At 42.4% G+C, this 23,487-nt stretch overlaps 1 protein-coding gene across 1 annotated transcript in view; it reads left to right on the forward strand.

Moving 5' to 3' along the window:
* PTPRK (protein tyrosine phosphatase receptor type K) overlaps positions 1–23,487 on the forward strand; it is a 703,591-nt gene that overhangs the window by 99,989 nt on the left and 580,115 nt on the right. The gene's annotated exons all lie outside the window — the stretch shown is intronic.

Raw genomic sequence — 23,487 nt, forward strand, 5'->3', positions numbered from 1 at the left:
AATCCCGAGTTTATTTTGTGGTTATTTAATCTTGAAGAAACGTTGTTGCTTGAAATTCTTGTGCTCTCCTCATGCACTCTTTTTGCTCCCTTCCCCCGACTTCGTCGGTGTGGGAATTGTTTGCCATCTTTAAAAAGTGATGAACATTTGAAGGTGGTGTGGGCGTGTTGGGGACAATGGATTACCAGTGCTTTTTCAGGAAGATAAAAAGGTTATATCACATCTGAATCTTTCTCTTGAGAAATAATTAAGGTCCTGTCAATACCATAGCTCTGGAAAAAAAAATAAAAGCCCCTGGCTGTTTTTAAGCGGAAAAGAGAGTTCTTCACAGAATGTCTCAACTGGGTTGGTGCTTCCTCAAACAGACTGCTCTGATCTGCACTTTGGCCCGGAAATTCTGTAAAGAATTGAATTAATTGTGACCTGGGGAGGAAAGAGCCTTATAGACATATTGAAGGTGAGGAAAGGAAGAGAGAGAAGACCTTTTGAACTAGGAAGCCCCATCCTCTTGTGGCAAATGGCCTTGGTTGCTAAAAGACTTGGAGTAATATAAATATATCTGGTGAAGGTGGGGAGGCAGACAAAACAGAACCTTCCTTGCTCAAAAATTCAGGGCTGACTAGGTCAGCACACTCTAGAAAGTGCTAATCTTGTTCCCCTTTCTTATGTTGTATTGAGGTTACTTAGTGATTTTGTTGCTCTCTCTTTATCCTCCAAAACTATTTCTTAATGTATAGCTGCCTTTCTTATAATGGCATTTAAGTGCTTCTATATACCAAGCACTGTACTAAGCACTGAGGTAGATACAAGATCATCGTCAGCCCACATAGAGCTCAGAGTCACAGTCATGGGGGAGAACAATTATTTAATCCCCTTATCATAGATGAGGAAACTACAGTGACTTGCCCGAGGTCGCCTAGCAGGCGAGTGGCAGATCCAGGATTAGGACCCCACATTCATTCACTGTCGTATTTATTGAGTGTATTGTGTGCAGAACACTGTACAAAGCACTTGGAAAGTACAATTTGGCAACAGAGACAATCCCTACCAAACAACGGGTTCACAGTCTAGAATCTTCTAACTCCCAGGCCCGTTATTTTCCACTGCTAAGGAACTTGATTTGTGTCCCAGTGGTGAGCTTTGCATAGCACTGGCACTCAAAAAATGTGATGTCATCAGTAGATATGGCTGAAAAGACTGATAATATGACAGGCATGGTTTGCACATCAATCGATCAGTTGTATTTATTGAGGGCTTACGATTGCAGAGCACTGTACTAAGTGCTTGGGAGAGTACCACAGAATTAGCAGACATGATGCCCATCCATAACTAGCTTATGGGCTAGAGGGGGAGATGGATATTAATGCACATGTAATTTGCATATGCTGTTGCCATGCCTGACTTGGATTTAGGTCACACGATAGTGTCAAAATCTTCTCAAAGCCTCTTGTTGAGGAGAGCAGCTCATCTCCTGACTTCAGCCCAGCAGGCTGGTCTAGACTGTTGCTGTTTTTTGCCCTGGGGTATTGGTGCAGATGTGTAGAATAATAATAATAATGGCATTTATTAAGTGCTTATTATGTGCCAAGCACTGTTCTAAGCGCTGGGGAGGTTACAAGGTGATCAGGTTGTCCCACTGGGGGCTCAGTTTTCATCCCCATTTTACAGATGAGGTAACTGAGGCACAGAGAAGTGAAGTGACTTGCCCAAAATCACACAGCTGACAGTTAATAAAAATAATGCTGGCATTTATTAAGCGCTTACTATGTGAAAAGCACTGTTCTAAGCGCTGGGGAGGTTACAAGATGATCAGGTTGTCCCATGGGGGGCTCACAGTTTTCATCCCCATTTTACAGATGAGGGAGCTGAGGCCCAGAAAAGTGAAGTGACTTGCCCCAAGCCACACAGCTGACAGTTAATAATAATACCATCGTTTGGAAGCATTTGGGCCACTGCTCTTATGCAATTTTTGAGAGTGGTTAGGCTTTGTTTCCCTAGACATCTCTAAAATCTGCCAAGCCCAACACTTTTCATTCCAGCAAAGTAATGAAGGGTGTGGACAGGACAAACACAGAATTGTTGTTCGCCAAGTTCCACACCACCGACACTCCAGGACACCCGTTGAAGCTTGAAAAGGCTAGGTTTAAAACCAACACATTTTTTTAGACACCTACTAATACTAATTATGGTGTTAAATTATTACTGTGCGCCTAGTACTGTACCAAGCACTGGGGTATATATACAAGATAATCAGGTTGTATACAGTCCCTGTCTCACATACACTCTTAGAAGGAGACCAGCTATTTTACCCCCATTTTACAGGTGAAGAAACGAAGGCTAAGGAAAGTTAAGACACTTGTCCGAAGTCACACAGCAAGCAATAGCAGAGCTGAGATTAGCAATCAGTTACTCTGACTCACAGGTCTGTATTCATTCTGTTAGATCACACTGCTTCTCAGCTTTTCAATGACCTGTGGGTAAGCTCTGAAGCTGTACTGATCAAAATAAGGTAAATTCATAAACATGAGCTCCCTACTGGGGTACTAGGCATCAAGTTAGGTATCTTGAAGGATGCGTGATTATTCATAATCATGAGGGTTAATGTCAAGAAGGGCAGCTATCACACTCAACATGAGAAGCAGCATGGCACAGTGGAAAGAGCACAGGCCTGGGAGTTGGAGAACCTGAGTTCTAATCCCAGATCTGCCAATTGGTTGTAATGTGATCATGGGCAACTCGCCTAACTGCTCTGTGCCTGTTTGCTCATACTTAAAATGAGGATTCAGTATCTGTTCTCCCTTCTGCTTAGAAATGTGAGCCCCATGTAGGACAGGGATTGTGTCCAACCAGATAAACTTGTGTCTACCCCAGTGCTTGGAACGGTGCTTGACACATAGTGTTTGCTAAACTCCATAATAATATTATAACCTCCAAAGTCTACACTATCACTACTGGAGACAGTGTCTGGAGCTAGGTAGACCTTTGATCTGATGTAATAGTATTGCTTATGTTCTTACGTTCCTTTGCTTGCAAACATCCACGAGGTCCCTCCCAGCTATTGCATGAAGGCTTCAGAAAGAACCTAATATTAATCACTGAACTGGAATGTGTGTAATCGGAGCACTTTATACCTCAATGAGCAAATCTGGAGGGACCCTAAAGTGGGATGTTAAGAAACCTAATAGGAACCTGCCCTGCCTTAAAGCCCCTTTTCTGATCCATAGTCTGGGAAAAAGGTTTACCTAGCCTTACAAACTGTTCTCCAGCCAGAGGCAGCAAAAGATAGAACCATTAGGCTACTGCCCATATATTTCCATTAGAAGCTGATGTGTCTATCTACTGCTGGGCTTCTGCTTCTTTCTCAAGACAAGATCATTACCAGATCCTTAAAAATGCCTCCATCAGTTGATTTGTTTCAGTTTTGTTTTTTTAAATGGTATTTGTTAAACACTTATTATGTGCCAGGCACTGTTCTAAGAGCTGGGGTAGATACAAAGTAATCAGATTGGACACAGTTGCTGTTTCACAAGGGGCTCACAGTCTTAATCCCCATTTTACAGATGAGGTAATAGAGGGACAGAGAAGTGAAGTGACGTGCCCAAGGTCACACAGCAGACAAGTGGCAGAGCCAGGAATAGGACCCAGGGCCTTCTGATTTCCAGGTCCAGGCTCTATCCACTAGGCCATGCTGCTTCATATTGAGGATAGCATGGCAACAACAGAAGTGACTGAACAGTAGTTTCATCTCTAACTTCCCTTCTCCTGCTTCTTTCCTTAGGGGTTATTTTGCTCTTTCCCTTTCAAAGCAGAATTTTTTGTAGCTCTACAGATAGGTTGAATAAAGGCTAGAGATTTCAATATATTTGGCTTGGAAGTGTGTTCTCTGTGCCTCTGTCACAGTGCATTTTCAGTGGGGCACTTGACTGACCTCAGGTTAAAGATAGATGTTTTGTTTAAAGCTGCTTCAGAGAGGATTTAGTTTGGGGGAGGTCAGTAAATTAGATGGTCCTGCCTTTTGATGGACTGAGGCTAAGCAGATGTTTTCTTAGTGCAGTGCTGCATGACATTAGGAGTATAAGTTCTAGAGAGAAGTTGTTGTTTTAAATTTTTTTTTTGTATTTTACTATTTTGCCTGTTATGCCATATTTAATGTAGACTTTCCCTGTAGAATGCATGATATTTATTTGGCCTCAATTAAAGGTGGGATTAGCAAAATATATTAGAAAGCTTAAGGTTTTACTTCCACGTGAATATTTGCATTTACTAGCCAGCTGTATTCTAGTCATTTGGACCCCAAAATGAAATAAACAATCTATCAGTGATTGTAGTTTCTCAATTCAGTTTAAGCAGAACATAATTTAGAGTCCAGAAGATGAATTGCACAGTAGAGAACTAGGACTCTTTCATTTTCATTTATCTTGGTGGTTTGCGTGATGGTTTCCATTGAAAGAATTCAGGTTAAAAAAAGTTGTATAATCAACAGTCAGTTGCACTTTTTCAGAGGCTTAGACTTCACAGTTTATTTTGGATACTTTGGTAAACAGAGAACACTGCACATTAAGTTTAATTCAAGGAAATTCCTAGGGACAAAAGCCCTTAATCACATTTTACAGATTTTAAAAGATTTCTTGCAAGGTTAACTACACTTTAAATTTTGTTCTGGCATCTGAAGTAAGATTTACTGTCAAACTCCTGTACTGTGCTTTATGGAATTAACTTAGTTATATCCTTTCTTTTCCTGTTCTCCCAATCTTCCCAGTCTCACTTTCTGTAGAAAACTGATTCGTTTTGAGAGAGAGTGCCTGGTCAAAAAACAAAACAAAAACACTTTATGAAGCCAGACATAACCAGAGGTTATAAGAAGATAATCTAAAATTGTTTTTTTCATTGCTCACATCTGTACTATTGCCCCAAGGTCAGAGTCTGCATACGGAGCAAGAAAAAAAAAAGACAGTTATCTTTTTTTCTTAATCCAATCAGCTGGATTTCTCAAGGCTTTATTGCCCGTTGTATTCCGATGTTTTGCATACGGAGGAAAGACCAGGCAGATCTGTCCTGACTAACTACATTTTCAGGACAGAGAATGCAGAGATTTTTTTCTCAAATGATACTCAGGGTTGCAATCTCCCTGTCTACAGCATCATGTTTCAATCAATCAGTCAATCATATTTATTGAGCACTTACTGTATGCAAAGCAGTGTACTAAGTGCTTGAGAGAGTGTCATATAACTGAATCAGTGGATAAGTTTCCAGCCCACAGCATGCTTACAATCTAGAGGGGGAGGCAGACATTAATAAAGAAATTGTGGATAGGTACCTAAGTGCATGAAGAGAAGCAGCATGTCCTAATGGATAGAGCATGGGCCTGGGCATCTGAAGCATGTGGGTTCATTCATTCATTCATTCAATCGAATTTATTGAGTGCTTACTGTGTGCAGAGCACTGTACAAAGCGCTTGGGAAGTACAAGTTGGCAACATATAGAGACGGTCCCTACCCAACAGCGGGCTCACAGTCTAGAAGGAGGAGACAGACAACAAAACAAAACATATTAACAAAACAAAATAAATAGAATAGATATGTACAAATAGAGTAATAAATACGTACAAACATATATACAGGTGGTGTGGGGAAGGGAAGGAGGTAAGGGGGGGATGGGGAGGGAGAGGAGGGGGAGAGGAAGGAAGGGGCTAAGTGTGGGAAGGCCTCCTGGAGGAGGTGAGCTCTCAGTAGGGCTTTGAAGGGAGGAAGAGCTAGCTTGGCGGATGTGCGGAGGGAGGGCATTCCAGGCCAGGGGGAGGACGTGGGCCGGGGGTCGACGGGTTCTAATCCTGGTTCCACCACTTATCTGCTGCATGACCTTGGGCAAGTCACTTAACTTCTCTGTGCTTCAGTTAACATCTCTAAAATGGGGATTGAGACTGTAAACCCCATGTGGGCCGTGGACTGTGTCCAACCTGATTGTTGTGTACCCACCAACAGTGCTTAGAACAGTGCCTGGCACATAAGCTCATTGTGAGAAGGGAATAGGCATGTTGATGTATTATACTCTCCCAAGCCCTGAGCACAGTGCTCTGCGCACAGTAAGCACTCAATAAAGACTATTGACTAAGCACTCAAGTATCTTTTTTTTTTAAAGTACTATGGGGCTGTGTGACGAAGGGGTATTTGAACCAAGTCAAGAGCAAGTGTTAGCTCTACCGTGTTCATAAGGCAGAGGTAAATGGGACTGAGGAAGCGAAGGAACTAGAACTCAAAACAGAACCAAGAAGAACATTTAAATGGCATTTTGTCTTCCCCATGAAGCTGGCCCTGTGCTATAAGCTGTGTTTCCAGTCAGTTATTGGCAAAGCTTAAAATAGTCAGTTTTCAGATGAACTGGCAGGGGAATTCCACTGTGTGTTAGGCTTGGACTGGGTCTTGGGAATGTAGCTTGTTCAGGGCTCTCTAATCACCTCACTCCCCTTGCAAAAAAAAAAAAAAAAAAAGCAGTTTGCTGTAAGAAAACCTGTACTTTGTGCCTCTGCCGTTGATTCCCTTGTGCAAGGCTCTGCAATGAACCAGTTGTCTCCTTTTTGAATAGAATGCCAGTAATGTGCATTTCCTGACTTGTGCCCACCTTATGATTTGAAAAAGGTGTCTTTCCTTTCAAAAAGGATTTTTAAAGGCCATGCTCTTCGGTGGCGGGGAAGAGGAAGGTTTGGCCCAAAATATTTTCTGATTTGTAATTTTTGTGAGTTATTATGAGCAGGAAGCCTCATAAATAGCCTACTACAACCTAATTAGTGTGCACTGCTGAAATTATCCATTTGCCTCCTTTAGAATAAATGATCAACATAACTCCAGGAGCTGAGAGAGATGACATAGTGGAGCTTCAAAAAAAAAAAGATTATGTTGATTATTTCAGTAAGAGGTCATTTTTATTTATTCAGGGAATACTAGGTGGTCTCTAAGAAAGAAACAAAGTACACTATATTGTAAGTATAAAATTATAAATTAATGCAGGAGTCATTCTTAGGATTTATTTAAATGTTTAATCACACGATCAATTTGTCACTTGTGATCTCTTTCCAACAAATGTCGTAAATGTTCCATTTTAAAATTCAGGACTGTAAATCGGTCTCTGAAAAGCGGCCCCATTAGTTTCCAGTTGCTGGCATGGGGTGGTGAGCCTTTGTATGTTGCTTAGCAATGTACATTTCTAGTTTGAATGGACCTATCAGCATGAATCATGAGTTGTTGGCTTATCTGAGAAGGTGTTTTTACAAAGACTGCCAAAAAAGTAACTGAATCCAGACCTCCTTAATATCCCAAGAGCTCAAGAATGCAACTGCACCTCTAATCTACCTCAGGTTCTATGAATTCCCTAATCCCTCCTCCTTTCCCAAACTGATTTTAAGCCCCCATTAAATACTATTTATTAATAATATTGTTACAAAGAACTAGGCTTCATTTTCTGACCCTTTGTTTTGCCTATCCATTCCTATCATGAAAGAATTTAATCTACTGTTTCAGGAACTATGATTCAGCTTTCATTTCAGGATTAATTTAGGAGATTTAAAAAAAATGTTTGAATGCTTTCTTCCAAACTCAGAGAATTTTGCATTGCAAACATTGTGATCATACACTGCTTAACGAAAAGCCAAAAAAATCCTCACCCCATTTTGCACATTCCTAAACAGAGTTTCTAGGACTTTGATACAATGCTTGGGTGGCTTTTGTAGGCTAAAATACTATATGTAGCCTATTTCTGATTTTCACCTTTCTCGAAGAATCTTGTTCAATTCCTCAGCCTATATTACAAGCTACATTCATGTTTCTCTAAATTCCTTCTGGCTTTGAGGTCATCCAGGTACAATATACCATTTTCCTACAGTACCATTTGCTCTGTTTTTCTTTAATGGAAGAAAGCAAAGCAGTTTTCCTATACACACCTTGAAACAGAATCAAGCCTCTGCCACTGAACTAAACCAAGCATCTTGTCCTTAGTCACTCTTAAATATTCAGACTGGGTGCAAAGGGTCCCTCAGCATCTCAAGGTAGGAATGTAGGGAGTATGGATCATCAAAGTCGGGTCCCTGATGGTTGGTTTCTAATCTTCTTGATTATCTCTTGTGATATTTTCCATTCTGTTTTTTCTTTCTCCAATTGCTTTATTGCATTAACCCGGAGGACAAGATGGATAAGACAGTATGTGGTAGGGGTTCCCTAGAGCAATAATTTTACACAGTAGTGGTGTTCCCCAAGAATGAGATGGGGTAGTCCTCAAATTTTTGGGAACTTGAAGCTACCTCACCCAGCACCTTCTGGATTTAGAAATCTGCTAAATTTAGGGAGGATTTTGTGAAAGGAATGTGTTGGCAAGAAAGACAAACAATGGGTTTGAATTCTGTGTATTGTAACTATCAGGGAGTTGAGAGGAATATCAGAAAACAATGGCTAACACGGGAGGTGTCATCAGTGCTGCAAGGACAAGTTTGGTGTCTTTGAAACTTGGACTCAAGTATTGGTTGTTCGTGGGTCTCTTCAGTCACCCTCGATATGTGGTTAGGATCTCACTGTTGGTAGTATCATCTTTGAATCTGATGATTGGCCTTCTGTCTTTTCGTGTACCTCATACACACAAGCACACACATTCATATAAACAGTCCTTTTAGGGTGCTGAAGAGGAGTAGATGTCTTAAATTTATTCTGAGAAGAATTACAGTTTCTATCCAGCATCTCGGTTCATCTGGCATTTCATTTTACCCTTCTCTCCTTTTTAAATGTGGATTCTGACTAGTGAAACAAAATGAAGTGAGCTTGGTCAATGCCAGTGATGGGTCTCCCAAAAGGTCAGATGTCTGGATGTTTAATTCATTAGTCTGACAACCCCTCATGCCCTAAAACTGGCAGTAAGTGCTCTGCTCCCTTTGTCGTAGTCACAGTTTATGGAACAAATTAAAGGGAGGAGCTGGCTGCCACTGTCTCATAGTGAAAACAGTTGGAAAGGGACAAACAGGCTCTCTGGGTGGGGAGAAGCAAAAAAAAAATGATTTTAGAACAGTAACTTCCTTTTTTTCCTGTCTTACAAATCTTTGATAAACCCACAATTTGTCTTTATTGTTTGGAACTCTCCACTTTATCCCTGGTCAACTCACAAGCAAGATGAGGATGGAAGTTGCAAGTTTTACCCTGATGCAGCTCATAGCGGTGTCTAGAAATGAAATTCTACAAAGAATTAAGCTCCCTATCTGTGTTCATTTTGGTTAGCTGTGAATGATGTCATCTCCTGGGGAAGGATAAACACTACTCCCTATACACTTTGTCCTCTGTCTTAAATTGTTTGATCCGAGGCATAAACACTCATGTATTTTCCTTCCCTTCCTTGGCAATTCTTTTCTCTGGAGTCAAAACACTCATTTTAAATGGCAAACTCAAGGTTTTTGGTTTTCTCTGGAGCTGTGGAATCTCTGCTAAAGAATAAGAGTCAGATATTAACCAGCCTAATTTGATGGGCTGATTTGGGCAGTTTGTTTCACCTCTTATCTCTCTTGCTTCCATTTCTCCATCTTGAAAATGGAGAAAATGCACATGCTTAGAAGGCAATTATGAGCTTAAATGAGATGGCAGAGAAAATGAGTTAAAATTTTGAGTCCTTGGTTTTGTAATTGATCAATCAGTGGTATTTATTGAACACTTACCATGTGTGCACTATACAAAGTACTTAGTTAAATTACTAGTACTGTAATGCTTTATTTATATTTTTAAAATGGAGGCACTGATGTCAGGAGGCTAAAAGAGAAGAGCAGAATGTAAGATACAGTAATCATAATACAACTTGGTTGAAGGAATAAGAAAGGGCCTGATGTTGTAGAATAATTGTAAAACGTTTGTTTGGTTAAGGAGCCTAGTGATTCGTTATAGTGGAAGTTGCTGAAGGAGTCTGAAAAGATGTGCCAGCATATTAGATTGTTTTCTTATATTAAAGTATGTGCCTATTAGCATTGTAAAATCTCCCCTGTGTTTTCTTTTATATCCATATGTTTTCATGTATTTGTGAATGAGCTGTTGACGTTCTGTGTGAAAATGACACAGGTCTCTCTTGGGGAGTGCTTTTGCTGAGAACATTGTTGACTGACGGGTGTTGATGTTTTCAAAATGTTATATAACAAGACAAATGTCAATTTTCTTTAAAGATAAGTAATTGCAGGTTTATAGAAACTTTTTTGTTGTCCCATCAGAATCATCATCAACAATGGCATTTATTGAGTGCTATGTGCAGAGCACTGTACTAAGCTCTTGGGAGAGAACAGTAGAGTTGGTGGACATATTTGAAGCAGCGTGGCTCAGTGGAAGGAGCATGGGCTTTGGAGTCAGAGGTCATGGGTTCAAATCCCAGCTCTGCCAATTGTCAGCTGTGTGACTTTGGGAAAGTCACTTAACTTCTCTGTGCCTCAGTTACCTCATCTGTAAAATGGGGATTAAGACTGTGAGCCCCCCGTGGGACAACCTGATCATCTTATAACCTCCCTAGCGCTTAGAACAGTGCTTTTCACATCGTAAGTGCTTAATAAATGCCAGCATTATTATTATTATTATTATTATTATTATTATTATATTTCCTGCCTGCAATGAGGTTAAGAAGCAGCATAGCCTAGTGGATAGAGCACAGGCCTAGGAGTCAGAAGATTATATGTCCCAGCTCTGCCACTTGTCTGCTGTGTGATTGTGGGCAAGTCACTTAACTTCTGTGTCCCTCATCTGGAAAATGGGGCTTAAGACTGAGGCCCCTGAGGGACAGGAACTGTATCCAACCTTATTAGCTTGAATCTAGCTTGGCACATAGTAAGTGTTTAACAAATACCATAAAAAAATGAACTTACAGTCTAGAGGGGGAGACTGACATTAATATAAATGAATTTGTAATATATAATTTATAGATATGTGCATAAATGCATAACTGTTCTAAGGCAAATATCAAATTCCAGAGGTCCCAAATAATAATAATAATGATAATAATAATAATAATAATGTATTTGTTAAGTGCTTTCTATGTGCCAAGCACTGTTCTAAGCGCTGGGGTAGATACAAGGTAATCAGGTTGTCCCACATGGGGCTCACAGTCTTAATCCCCATTTAACAGATGAGGTAACTGAGGCACAGAGAAGTTAATTGACTTGCCTGTGGTCACACGGCTGATAGGTGTAGGTGCTGGTATTAGAACCCATGACTTCTGACTTCCAAGCCCGGGTTCTTTCCACTTAGCCATACTGCTTCTCATACTTGTGGCATTTGTTAGGCACTTACTATGTGCCAGGCACTATACTAAACCCCAGGGTAGATTCAAGATAATCCTGTGGGACACAGTCACTGTCCCACATGGGGCTCACCATTTTAGTCCCCGTTTTACAGATGAGGTAACTGAGGCACAGAGAAGTTAATTAAATTGTCCACGGTTGCACAGCAGACAACTGGCAAAGCTGGGATTAGAACTCAGGTTCTCTGACTCCCAGCTTGAGCTCCTTCCACTAGGCATCACTATTTCTCAAAAATCCAAATGTGAGGCTGAGGATTATTAAGCTCCCCAAGGTTGAGAATTATCAATCAATGAATATTATTTATTGAACACTTTCTGTGTCCTGGGGTTCATGCCTTGATTTTAAGAAATTGTTCGTAAAATGTGATAGAATGGATTTCCAGGTATTATGTTTCTTTCCCCTTAAGATTTTCCTTCCCTTTTGGCCTTTACTAGTTCACAGATCCCTAGAATGTTATACTGTTTTTCTGTTAGGGCCTTGATTGTAAAATGAAAACCCTGCAGAGTTCCCAACTCTAGTATTATTGATGCTAAGCAATAAATACTAATTAGGCCAAAAAAAAGTGAAAATTACCAATTAAATCAGTAATAACAAAAATACCCAATTACCCTTTCTGGGTTTTTTTTTTCCCTCTTCAGAACATTCCTGGGATGGAGGTAGGGAGGGATTAAGACAGAAGAGATTTGCCTATTAAAAACATATTAAGCTTTTACAATGTGCTAGATCAAAGATTTTCAGATTACTACACACAGTCCAATTTCAACATTAACAGATATTTGGGAGAGTTAGCTTTGCATGAATTCGAGGTTGAGTGTAAACTCTCTTGATAGGGATTAGACATTAAAATATCTTATTTTCCCTCTCTACCCTTTCTCTTTTCTCTCCCCGTCTTTCTGATATTTCATCCTTCCTCCCTCTCTTCTTCTCTTCCTCTCCCTCCTCTTGTTAATCTCCCACCTAGTTTATCTTATCCCCTCGTTCTCCCTGTCCTTTTCCTTCCCCCACCTCTTTTTTCTCTCCTCCCACTGAATTTTGTTTTAATGGTATACAAATGCTTACTCTGTGCCGGTCACCGAACTAAGCACTGGAGTAGATTCAAGATAATCAGGTTGGACACAGTCTATGTCCCACACAGCCTTAATCCCCATTTTACAGATGAGGTAGCTGAGACTCATAGAAGTTGTGACTTGCCCAAGATCACACAGCTGACATGTGGAGGAGGCAGGATTAGAACCCAGGTTCTCTGTCTCCCAGGCCCTTGTTCTTTCCACGAGGCCATGCTGCTTCTCATTAATTAATGAGGAGTTATGACTTCTCATTTGTGAAGTCATAACTCCTCATTAAGTTTTTCTCCTATTATCTAACCTGGTACCTAGTTCACAGATCACCCTTCTTGTCCTGAAATAAACCAATGTAATTAGGCCTCTGGATTCTAGTGCTTATGTTTTTAAATGACATCTTTAAATAGCATTCCTTTATCTTGGCTAAACCCATCAAGTAGAGTCCAGCACATCATTTTGCCAGCCCCCTTCTCCTCATTATAGAGTAAGGGAATGCAGAGGGGAAGAGTCACCAACATGATAACTCAGGGATGAAATGTGAAAGTGAGCTGTTCCAGGAAAAGGCCAAGGTGGAGGTGGAGAGAGAGTATTTTATTTTACTTGTACATATCTATTCTATTTATTTTATTTTCTTAGTATGTTTGATTTTGTTCTCTGTCTCCCCCTTTTAGACTGTGAGCCCACTGTTGGGTAGGGACTGTCTCTATATGTTGCCAACTTGTACTTCCCAAGTGCTTAGTACAGTGCTCTGCACACAGTAAGCGCTCAATAAATATGATTGATGATGATGATGATGATGATGAGAGGATTGTCCTGCTTAGTCAGATCCTGGCCCACTCTCCTGCCTGACCCAGGTCACCTCCAAACACTGTTGGATACTCCAGTTGTCAGTCAGAGCAACCCAAACCACCCGGGGCCCAGGCCACCATAATAATAATAATAATAATAATAATAATAGCATTTATTAAGCACTTACTGTGTGCAAAGCACTGTTCTAAGCGCTGGGAGGTAACAAGGTGATCAGGTTGTCCTACGGGGGGGCTCACAGTCTTCATCACCATTTTCCAGATGAGGTAACTGAGGCCCAGAGAAGTTAAGTAACTTGCCCAAAGTCACATAGCTGACAAGTGGCGGATCTGGGATTTGAACCCCTGACTTCTGACTCCAAAGCCCGTGCTCTTCCCACTGAGCCACACTGGCCTCAGGGATGCCAAACAATGAATGAAAGCACTTGGATTCGGAGACAAGCACAGCTGAGAGGGAGGTGACTGAAGGACAAACTTGGGTGTGGTGAGAGAAGGGTGAGTGGCTCTAAGTCTGTGGTTAGATTCCAGAGGTCCCAAATAATAATAATACTTGTGTTTGTTAAGTGCTCACTATGTGCCAGGCACCGTACTAAACACTGGGGTAAATTCAAGATAATCAAGTTGGACACAGTCACCGTCCCATCTGGGGCTCACAGTTTATATTCATTCATTCATTCAATTGTATTTATTGAGCGCTTACTGTGTGCAGAACACTGTACTAAGCGCTTGGGAAGTACAAGTTTGCAACATATAGAGACGGTCCCTACCCAGCAGTGGGCTCACAGTCTAGAAGGGGGAGACAGACAACAAAACAAAACATATAAACCAAATAAAATAAATAGAATAAATATGTACAAGTAAAATAAATAAATAGGGTAATAAATATGTACAAACATATATACATATATACAGGTGCTGTGGGGAGGGGAAGGAGGTAAGGCGGTGGGGGGGGGGGATGGGGAGGGAAGCGGGGGATGAGTAGTAGATTGCATCTAGCCCAGAATTTTTTACTGTGGTATTTGTTAAGCACTTACTGTGTGCCAGGCATTTTACTAAGCGCTGGGGTAAATATAAGCTTATCAGGTTAGGCACAGTCCCTATCTCTCATGGGGCTCATACTCCTGCCCATTTTACAGGTGAGGGCCCGAGGCACAGATAAGTTAAGTCACTTGCCAAGGGTCACATAGCAGATAAGAGGCAAAGCTGGGATTAGAACTCAGATCCTTCTGACTCCCAGGCCTGTGCTGTTAGGCCACGCTACTTCTTAAAAAAAAAAAAAAAAAAGGCAGTGTTTGGTACATACTAAGCACTTAACAAAAACCATTGTCATCATCATCTCTTGTTAGTTCCCAAGGAATCTGCTATCGCACTTACCAGTTTCATCAATGGATGACCCAGACTGAGCCCCCTTCTTCCTCTCCCCCTCCTTACCCCCCCACCTTACCTCCTTCCCCTCCCCACAGCACCTGTATATATGTATATATGTTTGTACGTATTTATTGCTCTATTTATTTTATTTGTACATATTTATTCTATTTATTTAATTTGTTAATATGTTTGGTTTTGTTCTCTGTCTCCCCCTTCTAGACTGTGAGCCCACTGTTGGTAGGGACCGTCTCTATATGTTGCCAACTTGTACTTCCCAAGCGCTTAGTACAGTGTTCTGCACTCAGTAAGCGCTCAATAAATACGATTGAATGAATGAATGAATGTTCATTGAATGGTGTCAAGGTCCATCCCATAGGTGAGTTTTCTCCCTCTCTGAAGGGATGCCTGTGCAACAGTAATATATCGTTAGGCGAGCGTGACAATTGTGTTAAAGAAGGCTTACCTATTTGATTAACTAGAAGTCTGTTTCTGGAGTGAAGCAGTTTTCATTTTTTTTGTGGAGATTTTCTCTGGTGTGCTTACTACAGAGGTGGGATTGAGGTTCTTTTTCTATAAACATATTTAGTCGGAAGAGTTAAATATAATAATAATAATTAATAATTTTGGTATTTGTTAAGCGCTATGTGCTAAGCACTGTTCTAAGCGCTTGGTAGATACAATATAATCACGTTGTCCCACATGAGGCTCACAGTCTTAATCCCCATTTTCCAGATGAGGTAACTGCGGCACAGAGAAGTTAAGTGACTTGCCCAAAGTCACACAGCTGTTAAGTGGCGGAGCCGGGATTAGAACCCACGTCCTCTGACTCCCAAGCCCGTGCTCTTTCCACTGAGCCATGCTGCTTCTCATAAAATATGTTTTACTAAAACCAGTGAATGGTAATCTAAACCCCCGTGAGGCGGAGAGTAGGATGAATCGAGGGAGACAGGACTGGGATAACGCGTGCCCCGTTTGGGCCTGAAATCAGCCTTCCTAGGGGTAGTGCTGGGACAAGCAGGAGTTAGACACCTAATTTGGGATGTTTCAAAGGGATATGGCACTTACTATGTACCAGGCACTCTACTAAGCCCTGGGGTGGATACTAGCAAGTCAAGTTGGACACAGTCCCTGACCCTCATGGGACTCAGAGTCTCAATCCCCATTTTACAGATGAGGTAACTGAGGCACAGAGAAGTGAAGTGACTTGCCCAGGGTCACCCAGAAGACAAGTGGTTTTGCTGGGATTAGAGCCCATGACCTTCTAACTCCCAGGTCTGTGCTCTATCCATATAACCTGCTGCTTCTAGTCTCAGTTCTGCTACTGATCTGCTGTACCACCATGCACATGTAACTCAACCACTCCATGCCTCAGTTTCCTCACCTGTGACATGGGAATAAAATGCCTGGTCTCTCTACTTCTCAGATTGTGGGCCCCCTGTGGGACAAGAGATCTAATCCTCTAGACTGTAAACTCATTATGGGAAGGGATCATCTGCTAATGCTATTGTAATTCTACTCTCCCAAATGCTTAGTGTAGTGTTCTGCACATGTTAAGCACTCAGTAAATACCATTGATTATCTTCTGCCATGTTTTGCTCAGGACTTAATAAAGACCATTGATCAATCAATCGTGCTTCTTTAGCACTTACTATCTGCAGAGCATGTTCTAAGCAGGTGGGAAAGTACAATACAACAGTTGTTAGACCCAATTACCCACCCACAAGGAACTCACAGACTCGAGGATGTCAGTATTAATAGACTAGCTATATGATGTCTCCTGTAGGTATGCCCAATCCCCATTGTTGTACTTTCTTTGCTTCCTCAATTCCTCTCCTCCCATCCCTCTCTCATCCACTTGTGTTTTCTCTTCCAATCAATCAATCAATCAATCAATCGTATTTATTGAGCGCTTACTATGTGCATAGCACTGTACTAAGCGCTTGGGAAGTACAAATTGGCATCACATAGAGACAGTCCCTACCCAACAGTGGGCTCACAGTCTAAAAGAGGGAGACAGAGAACAGAACCAAACATACCAACAAAATAAAATAAGTAGGATAGAAATGTACAAGTAAAATAAATAAATAAATAAATAAATAGAATAATAAATATGTACAACCATATATACATATATACAGGTGTTGTGGGGAAGGGAAGGAGGTAAGACGGGGGATGGAGAGGGGGACGAGGGGGAGAGGAAAGAAGGGGCTCAGTCTGGGAAGGCCTCCTGGAGGAAGTGAGCTCTCAGCAGGGCCTTGAAGGGAGGAAGAGAGCTAGCTTGGCGGATGGGCAGAGGGAGGGCATTCCAGGCCCGGGGGATGACGTGGGCCGGGGGTCGATGGCGGGACAGGCGAGAGCGAGGTACAATCAATCAATCAATCAATCAATCGTATTTATTGAGCGCTTACTATGTGCAGAGCACTGTACTAAGCGCTTGGGAAGTACAAATTGGCATCACATAGAGACAGTCCCTACCCAACAGTGGGCTCACAGTCTAAAAGGGGGAGACAGAGAACAGAACCAAACATACCAACAAAATAAAATAAGTAGGATAGAAATGTCCAAGTAAAATAAATAAATAAATAAATAAATAGAGTAATAAATATGTACAACCATATATACATATATACAGGTGCTGTGGGGAAGGGAAGGAGGTAAGACGGGGGGATAGAGAGGGGTACAGTGAGGAGATTAGTGGTGGAGGAGCGGAGGGTGCGGGCTGGGCAGTAGAAGGAGAGAAGGGAGGTGAGGTAGGAGGGGGCGAGGTGATGGACAGCCTTGAAGCCCAGGGTGAGGAGTTTCTGCCTGATGCGCAGATTGATCGGTAGCCATTGGAGGTTTTTGAGGAGGGGAGTAATATGTCCAGAGCGTTTCTGGACAAAGATTATCCGGGCAGCAGCATGAAGTATGGATTGAAGTGGAGAGAGACATGAGGATGGGAGATCAGAGAGAAGGCTAGTGCAGTAGTCCAGACGGGATAGGATGAGAGCTTGAATGAGCAGGGTAGCAGTTTGGATGGAGAGGAAAGGGCGGATCTTGGCAATGTTGCGGAGCTGAGACCGGCAGGTTTTGGTGACGGCTTGGATGTGAGGGGTGAATGAGAGAGCAGAGTCGAGGATGACACCAAGGTTGCGGGCTTGTGAGACGGGAAGGATGGTAGTGCCGTCAACAGAGATGGGAAAGTCAGGGAGAGGACAAGGTTTGGGAGGGAAGACAAGGAGCTCAGTCTTCGACATGTTGAGCTTTAGGTGGCGGGCGGACATCCAGATGGAGATGTCCTGAAGGCAGGAGGAGATGCGAGCCTGGAGGGAGGGGGAGAGAGCGGGGGCAGAGATGTAGATCTGGGTGTCATCAGCGTAGAGATGATAGTTGAAGCCGTGGGAGCGAATGAGGTCACCAAGGGAGTGAGTGTATATTGAGAACAGAAGGGGACCAAGCACTGAACCTTGGAACCTTCCAGTACTTAGTACAGTGCTCTGCACAACAATTAAGCACTTAAGCAATTAAGTACCATTTTTGCTGCTACTACTTCCTGACAGAAGGAGCTGGGTCTAGGGAGGACAAAAAAATCTCTTGTGTCTCTACAGCTCATGACTATCTTGTTTTGAGTCCAGCTCACACCGTATGGTCATTTACTCGGCCTCCCTCACTCCCTATGGTTACATGCCCAGTCTCCCTTCCGGAGGGTGCTGCTAAAGGTTGTGTGCCTGAGGACTACAATATCCACCTTGACCCCTGAGTGAGTGCTTCTTTTAGGGGCACACTCTGTGTATTGACACTGAGCCCTGCATTGAAGGCTGATGGATGGGAAATTGATATTGACAGACATCATGGTTTTGTTTAGAAAAATCTCTATTATCCTCCTTCCCACGAGCGCCTGTTAATCCCAAAAGGATTAGTTCTTTGAAACGCTCTGTGGCTGAATGAACTTCATTCAGAAAGTACCGGTGCTTCTCAGAGAAAGAGATAACTAACAAAAAGGTAAGGGCTCGATCTATCGTGAAGGAGATTGATTGGAGAAAATCATGGCTCTCACTGGTAGCTTTGGGGAAAACCGTGCCTAGCCAAGACAGGTAGATCTGGTTTGGAGGGAGAACTCTTGCTCACTATGGGGGCCCCCCCGGGAAGTATTCAGGTCGCATTACTGAAGAAGTGGTATGCACTCGCATGTATGATAGAAGAGCTAGTGACCACATTTCAAGATCTCTGCTGTACCTGGGCAGCCACTGTGTGACCTCGGACCCCAAGTGTGACACTCTTTAATAACTGCAAGTGTCTCTGGAAGTATATTATTTCTCACAGGCCAGGTGCCGTTAACGGGATTACAGCTGCTCTTGGAACTTTCTATCAGGTGTAGAAAACTTCGTGTTGTGGGTAATTGAAAGAAAAAGGGGTTCGGCTCATGACTCAAGATCATGAGAGGTAATATGGTCTGAAAGTCAGGAGATGATGATAATGGTATTTAAGAGCTTACTATCTGCGAAGCACTGTTCTAAGCGCTGGGGGGGATATAAGGTCGTCTGGTTGTCCCATGTGGGGCTCACAGTCTTAATCCCCATTTTACAGATGAGGTCACTGAGGCACAGAGAAGTGAAGTACAGTGCTCTGCACATAGTAAGCACTCAATAAATACGATTGATGATGATGAAGTGACTTGCCCAAAGTCACACAACTAAGTGGTGGAGCTGGGATTAGAACCCATAACCTTTGATTTCCAAGCCCGGGCTCTTTCTAGTCCTGGCTCTGCCACTGGCCTGTTGTGTGCCCTGACTTGAGTAAGCCACTTAGCTTCTCTGTGCCTCAGTTACCTCATTTGCCAAATGAAGGGGTGTTGTGAGTGTAAATGAGAGACTAGATGTAATAGCCTTTTAGAAAACTGTAAAAAGCTTTAGTATATAAATGCAAAGTATTGTTATTGTGACTCTTGCTTTTCCTGACAAGTGGTTTGAATAAAGCAGGTTCAGTGTTGGAAGGGGGTCTCCTCTAAATATTCCGAGGAAACTTGCTGTTGCCACAGTGGATATTGAGAACTTACAAAGTGCAGTTTCAACAAAAGATGGCTGATACGCCCACTCCTTCCACCCGCCACTTCCTCAGAGACCCAGGATTTGCCTTTACAGTAGTTTATTCTTTGCCTCGAGTCCCGTTTTCTTTCTTTACCCTGTCTATGCCTTCCAGACAAGAAACAAGTGTGGCCTAGTGGAAGGAGCTCCGAATTGGGAGTCAGGGAACTTGGTTCTAATTTTGACTCTGCCCCTTGCTAGCTGTGTGACCTTGAGCAAGTCATTTCATTTCTTTGTACCTCAGTTTTATAATCTTTTAAATGGGGATTAAATAGCTGTTCTCCCTCCCCTTGAAACTGTGATCCCTAGGTGCTATAGGGACTGTGACCTATTTGATTGTACTATATCTCTCCCAGAGCTTAATGCAGTGCTTGTCACAAAGTAGGCACTTAACAATACCACAGTTGCTATTATCATTACTGTTCTCTATATAGTTAACACAACCTCTATTAATTATGAATGAGTGCTTGTCAGCCTTGTGAGTGAAAGGAGACCAAGAAGAGAATAAGATGGAGGGAACAGAACTCAGCCCAGAGGAGATTGGGACTCTAGTGCTTCCTGTCCTCTCCCTGCTGACCCCTCCACCCCTTAAAAAAATAAACACGATTAATCACTCTGCTTTGCATCTTATAATCACCACCAATTTGATCTGTGCCTTTGTAGGTTCTGTTTATCAGTACATAAAGTACTAACTTATTATTTTAATTTCACATTTTTTCCCCGAGTTTCACCTCCCTTTGTGATCCATTTTGACTGCTCTGCCGTTCCAGTTTTATGGTCCAGAACAAATAGAGGGGCCAGACTGTGCTGGAGATGTGTGTCTTTTGTATACTTAGTGACAAGAAGCACAGGCTTTGGGGCATTCTTTGACCATTGGAATCATTTACATTTATCCCATTAAGTGAGTGGAATCTGAAAACTGTTGCTTGTTTCTTCATGCTTCCCTCAGAAGAGATGTTATTCTCCAACAGAGGCAAAGTAAAGCAAAATGAATTGAACTGATTCTCTGTAGTGGGATGGGTTGAGAGTGTGATGGAGGAATACCACTGATTTTCATTTTTTTTCCTCTGTTTTAAGAAGAATGGCAGCAGCTGCAGATCAGGAAATTTGTGCTATGTTGAACTAGGTCTCAGGGCAGTATTGCATGTGTATGTTTCTTAGAGTATGTGGTGACTTCTGCAGGAAATGGACTTCCCAAATGACCTGTTAAGGAAGATTTCTGTTGGCTGTTCATGATACTTGTATTATGGCCAGCTGCTCTACTGCCCCACAAAGCCCTACCCCCAAAGTATCTGCTTGGTATAGATGATGCAAGAGATTTGGGTCAAGGGAATTAAATGGGTGAGGTGAACGAAGGGAAAGAAAAACAGAATGGTGGAAGCAATTGTTTGGCTTGAAAATAACCAGTCAGAACCATTTTTATCCACACATGTGAAAACATGAATACTTTGGCTAAGGAAATAATGTGGAATTGTTTTCCAAGTCCCACCAAACCAGGAAAGAAGGGACCTCTGAGACTTGAATATGGTAATGCAAAACAAAAAGAAAATAAAGGGCTTCTAAAGGGAAAAGTTATTGGTAGTTGGTGTCCCGTTGCTGACCATTAGGATTGACAAAATCTGGGGTGGATGGATCATTGGCCTGACCCTAAAAATCTTATTGCCCATGGTCTCATGTTCCCATGGCTGCAATATCCAAATGATTTTTCCCAGCTACTGAAAGAATCCCTCAAGGAGATCCTGCTAGAGGTTGCTAAAATAATAATATTAATGATTATAGTGATAATGATAATGATAAAAAATGCCTGTGGTGTGTCAAATACATTCTAAGTAATGTGAGACACAGTTCCTGCCTCACATGGGGCTAAAACAGTCTAAGTAGAAAGGAGACAGGGATTGAATCTCTATTTTACAGGTGAGGAAACTGAGGTAAAGGGGAGTTAAGTGTCTTGCCCAAGGTCACAAAGCAGTCAAGTGGCAAAGCCAGAATTAGAACCCAGGTCCTTTGACTCCAAAAGCCCAAGTTCTTTCCACTAAGCCATGCTGCTCCTGAACTGTGTGATCTTTTCATACCACTTCAGCACAGATAGGCAGTATTGATATATACAGTGGGGCGATTGCAAGCTAGTGATTAGGAACAGTTTAAAGTTGGCTTTTTTCTACACTATGAGTTCATAATTATATGCTGAAGAAATATAGATTTATTTAAGCAGAGGGAAAATGGTATGAGTAAAGAGTCAGTCAGGTACACTACATCATAAAATGCCAAATAGGTTTCAACAAACTCCAGTAAGTTGTTTCGTCGAAATCACTGTGTCACCCTTTGAAGACAGGAAAGAATGTGGCACAGGAGGAGTGATATTTATTTAAGAGTGAGCTGTCTTCAAACAATTTAGGCTTGGGGAAGCAGTGTGGCCTAATGGGAAGAGCATTGACCTGGGAGTCGGAGGACCTGAGTTCTAATCCCACCTCTGCTGTTTGCATGCTGTGTGACCCACTTGTACCTCAGCTTTCTCATCTGTAAAATGGGGCTTCTCTCCCTCCCTTTTAGACTGTAAATCTAATGTAGAGACTGTATCTGACCTGATTATCTTGTACCTACCCTAGTGCTTAGGAGCCTGGAACATAAGAAGACCTTAACAAATGCCACGGTTATTACGTGTCTTTGAATGTTCTATTTGTATTGAATACCGCAAAAAATTGACAATTTTTTTTTTCCAACAGACTAGGCACAAATGGTTTTTAAGGTTTCAGCCCCAAATACCCTGTTGACTTATCTGAGGTATCATTTGGGCTAAGACATTGTGATTTCCCCCCACCCCCCACCCCCGACCCCCCAGGGTCTGGATTTTGGGACAGGGCTGAGCACGGACTAGAACTCAATCCACTCTGTTTCTTTCTCTCTCTCTCTTTCTCTCTCTCCCTCTCCCTCCTCCTCTCCCTCTCCCTCTCCCTCTGTCTCTCTTCTCTCTCCCTCTCTCCCTCCCTCCCTTCCCCCCCTCTCTCTCTCTCCCTCCTCCTCCCCCTCCCTCTCTGTCTCCTTGCTTTCCTCCTCCTCCACCTAAAAACAGCATAGACTTGGGCAGAAGTTGCATTTGGAAGTCATCACTTGACTCTGCTGTTGCAGCCTTTGGGCAGGCATAAATATAGTCATCACCATTTCAAATAACTGGTCCTTCTGCGGTGACCCTCTGGTTGTAGCTTCTGGAATAAGCTGAGTTAAAAGTATTGATTTTTGTTGTTGTTTTTTTAGAAAGAGGCCAAGTGGAAATTGTGGTGGTTTAATGAAGCAGGAAGTATCCTCGCCCGGTCTTCACAGGCCTGCCAGTAGCCTGTGTGGGAGGACACTCAGAACATCCAACTGAGCCACAGCTATGATTGGGCCAGTCTTATAAAGAGACCTTCTGGTAAGCAGAAGGAAGAAAGGAAACTGACCAAAGTAATGCCAGTATAATGGACATGTTGCATGGGCAACAGACAGGCCTTAGAGCCGACGCGGTTCAGCTAGCCACAGATGATCTCCACACCTTCCCCACTCTCCTTCCCCTATTGCTGGACTAGGGAGTGGTGGGAAGGAGTGGGTCTGATGACTATTGATTACCTGTTCTGTTCATGGTAGGAGATGAAACTAAAACAAAAAATCATCTTTTGTGGGAGTTGAGACCATCCTCTGCTGGACCCCCAACTAGGGCCACCCAACTGAAAATAAAGTCCTGCCTTATGGGAAAAATGTAATTCTGGTGAGCTTATTTGTTTTTTTTTTTATGGTATTTAAGTGCTTAGTATGTGTCAAGCACTATTCAAGCTGATGCAGTGTGGCTCAATGGAAAGAGCCCGGGCTTGGGAGTCAGAGGTCATGGGCTCAAATGCCAGCTCTGCCAATTGTCAGCT

This window comes from Tachyglossus aculeatus, chromosome 2, assembly GCF_015852505.1.
Source record: "Tachyglossus aculeatus isolate mTacAcu1 chromosome 2, mTacAcu1.pri, whole genome shotgun sequence".
Taxonomy (NCBI): Eukaryota; Metazoa; Chordata; class Mammalia; order Monotremata; family Tachyglossidae; genus Tachyglossus; species Tachyglossus aculeatus.